Source organism: Bison bison, unplaced genomic scaffold, assembly GCF_000754665.1.
Source record: "Bison bison bison isolate TAMUID 2011002044 unplaced genomic scaffold, Bison_UMD1.0 scf7180017864473, whole genome shotgun sequence".
Classification (NCBI taxonomy): Eukaryota; Metazoa; Chordata; class Mammalia; order Artiodactyla; family Bovidae; genus Bison; species Bison bison.
In genome coordinates, this window is record NW_011495034.1 from 6,104,037 (window position 1) to 6,108,215 (window position 4,179).

Below are 4,179 nucleotides of genomic sequence, written 5' to 3' on the forward strand. Positions count from 1 at the left end.
TTGATATTTCTCCCGGCAATCTTGATTCTAGTTTGTGCTTCTTCCAGCCCAGCGTTTCTCATGATGTACTCTGTATAGAAGTTAAATAAGCAGGGTGACAATATACAGCCTTGACGTACTCCTTTTCCTATTTGGAACCAGTCTGTTGTTCCATGTCCAGTTCTAACTGTTGCTTCTTGACCTGCATACAGATTTCTCAAGAGGCAACTTTTAGGTTGTGCATTTTCTTCAGTATAGAAAAGATAAAGGCATATTTAACATAAAATTATACTGAATTTAGTATACAATAATTCAGAAGCATTTGCTGACCTTACATTGCCTTGGAACGTCTTCCTTATCAGCGTTCATTGTGGTTTACACAGTCCAAAGCTACTTGACAAATCCCCATTGTCTGGGTGTAGTTTATTCTGTTTTGACCAGAGTGCACAAACTGGAATTTGTGGTAGAATGGTGACATATTTGCATTTTCAGGATAAATAGTAATCTTGAATAGTCTCTTAACCTTAGTTTAACTGTTTTTATAATGCCTGTGTTTATGTATCTCCAAAGTTTGTCCTACAATGTGGTCTATTTAAAAGGTTTTTATATCTGAGTTCAAACTGTCCGCTTGTTATGGTACAGTGGAATGCTGGATTTTTGCTTCACCATTTCAGAGATTATGTTTTATAGTAGCTACCAGATGAAGATGATCTTGGTACCCCCTGTTATTTACCAAATGCACATCTTATTTAATGGAGAACTCTAGACTAACGAATCTTCTCTTTACATCATATATACATGTGTGGTCTTTACTTAGGGTTGATCTATTAACTTTTAATCTATAAACTCTTTTTATGCAGCTGAGGTCTGGTATGCATATGCCCTCATGGTGGGAAGCAACATCCTAACAGTCATCCACCCTACTTCGATGAACACACATCAGCATACTTCCACACAGGGAACATAAGTAAGAGCAGCCTTGGTCATTTACAAGGCTCTCACCACGTGGCCCAGAAGCGAAATACTATAAGCTGATCTTCAGCTTCTTGGAATGCTGCCTCAAAGCCTTCCTTGTTTTCAGTCAGTTGTGGCATTTCGGCTTCTGGGGGCTGGTGTGTGTCTGTGTGCTGTGAGAGCAAGGACACAACCCCAGCAGCCTGGAGCAGCCCAAGCCCTCAGTCCCTTGAGTACGTATGGCAAACCTCAGCTGAAATTGTGACCCTGCTGTCACAAGTGCTAAAGTAAAAAGTGAAAATGAAGTCGCTCAGTCATGTCCAACTCTTTGCAACCCCATGGACTGTAGCCTACAAGGCTCCTCCGTCCGTGGGATTCTTCAGGCGAGAATACTGCAGTGGGTTGCCATTTCCTTCTCCAGGGGATCTTGCCAACCCAGGGATTGAACCTGGGTTTCCTGCATTGTAGGCAGACACTTTACCATCTGAGCCACCAGGGAAGTCTCACCTTGCCTATCCTGTTTCAACATGTTCATTAAAATTGACATCAAATCTTCATTATCAGAGGGGCAGTAAATGAGTAAATTATTCTATTTTAAATAATTTGACATGCAAAAATGAAAAAGCCTCCCTATGTTAATGTAAGGTTTTTTAAATATAGTGCTCTATAATCCAGCTATTAGCTGGATGCTAACTCTGAATTCCAAATAGAGGAGGGATAGAAAAAAAAGTTCTCCAAATGACAGCAAGTCTATTCCAGAAGGTTTTGTAAAAGAACCCTTAGTGTGAGGAGATAATGAAAGTGCATGTTACCTGTGATTGAGCTGAAATAGTACCAAGACCTGGCAATTCCTTTTTACTGCCGTACAGTGTAGAACATCAGCTCTGCCTCCATGTCACTGAAATAGGGTTTCCCTGTCAGTGACGTCATCAGGTACACCTTGAGAAGGAACATGGACTTTCAGGGATGGCTCAGAAACTTAGTTGTTTTTCCTTTTATTTTTAAAATGCAAATTACACTAGTAAGTCAAAAAAATCACTCTGTTAAAAATACATTCATAATTAACAAATGCAAAAGAAAGAAAGACACATCAGGATTGTAACTTCTTGCCTTCTGAATATTAGGTTTATAACAAAAGCTCAGCCTAGAAAAATAGCATTCTTCACCGGATTTTGAGGAGGATACAGCTGTACAACTTAGATGTTTTTCCAGATAGAATCACACTACTGTGCTCCCTGTTCACTGATTCCTGTTTAGTAGTCAACAACTGGTTTTGAAAATTTCGGTGGTGATGATCGTAGTGATTAGATGGTAACTTGGCTGCAACGTAAAGCAGGAATATGAGAGTTTTGTTCTCTGTGCATTTAAACCTCTATCCATATACATGTCTTAGAAGGGTGGAGTCTCATCACAGCATGAATGTACAGTGAAACCTCATGTTAATAGTCACATTAGAATAATTTCTGGCATGTGTAGTATTTATATTGTAAGAATCAAAGGATGATACATTGGTAAATATCTTTCTCATACGTTAAACATGCATGTCACTATAAAATCATCGTATGAGGTTTCACTGACATGTTTGTGACTGTATATGCATGTATATATGGACAAACATATACAAACCACTGAGAAAATTCAAGCACAAGTGCTGGCACTTTTTTTTTTTGTAGTTTATGTTCTACTAGTAACCTTTGTTCCTTTGTTATCTTCAAATGCATATGTGTGTAGATCACAGACACCCATGCAGGCACAGTAATGGGACTGGTTTATGTAGCTTTGGATGGGCTAACGTTCAAAGTAGGCTAGCCCAATAACTGAAACTTCATAGAAACCAAGAGAAAAAGTTGCTCCATGCCAATTTATAACTTTTCAAGTCCAAATTTCACTGCATTTAAAGATGGTGTATTATTAATAGTCCTGAGAAATTGATTTTAGTGTCTCAGGTGGACCAAAAAGAAAATGACTCATCTGAGTTCCTGACAAGCCTGAGCTAATTATGTTTTTCACTAATGAAAATCAAATAATGCTTGAATATATAGAACAAAATGTCCTAGGAATTCAGAATATTCCATAAACACATTGACCTACTATTAAGTTTCCAAAGGCATCTTGTTGCCAACTACATTAACAGCACAGTTTTTCTGCCACAATAATACAGGAGGATTAAAATACACTCTAACACACAACAGATCCCCCAATTACCACAAAGAGATCTCAGATATTTCACCAAGGTAACTATTGTTCCCCCCGCCCACCCAAAAAATAATCTCGTACGCTGAAGTTAGGAAAAAAAGTTCACCTACATAGGGGCTTCCATTTGAATTAGATATAAAAGAGTAAACATAGCTAATACATATTCAGTTGGCCTCTGTTGATAGAAATCCACAGCTGTTTCTGTGTTAGTAAAAGACATTTGTAGATACTTATAAAAGCACCTAGAGTGCAATAAAGAAAATCAGTTAAGCCGTTTCTGTTCTCTGCTTCCCCGGAGATTAATGAGTTTAGTAGATTAATATGTTTTGCTTTGTCCCCCCCAACCCCCTCAAAAGACCTTATTGAAGAATTATAAAGATGACGATTATTACTTTGTTACTATTACTTGTCTCTTTTTGGCCACCATGGAGGCTCAATGGTGAAAGCACTTGGCTGACAGCTGGCAGTTTTCGTACACAGACACACTGGAGCTGCTGAGCTATGCAGTCTTGTTTCTTGACATGACACACACACAGACTTGAACTCATTCGGAATTAACAGCAGTGTGTTAGCCTAAAGGAAGTGACTTGGGGACGTCTGCACTGAGGACTCTCAGGCGCACAACTTAGGTGGGTTAAGGCAAGTATGTACGGTACAGCCTTTAGGGCAAACAACCTGCCGTTTCAGACTTCGGTTACAAGGTCATCATGGTATGTTTTGTGTGTTTGTTTTTGCAATTACATTGCCTACATAGCCGTGGTGCTATCAAGACATATGGAGGGCAGAAGACAGGGCTCTCAAACTACTGTGCCCTGGATGACTTTGCAGCTGGCAGAGGCCACCCGGCTGGGCTGTAGAGGAGTTAGTGACGGCCAGCAGAGGGCGCCAACACGTCTCCTTATGAACTTTGCAAAGACCTGGGAGAAAGGAGCCTGCATTCCGGAAATCCACGAGGGGCGTGTCCTGCATACTTGTCTGTTTCAGATAGAAAGAGGAGGCCAAGTAGAATTGGTGTGTGCGTGCGTGCGCCAGTGCATGTGGAGGCTTTAT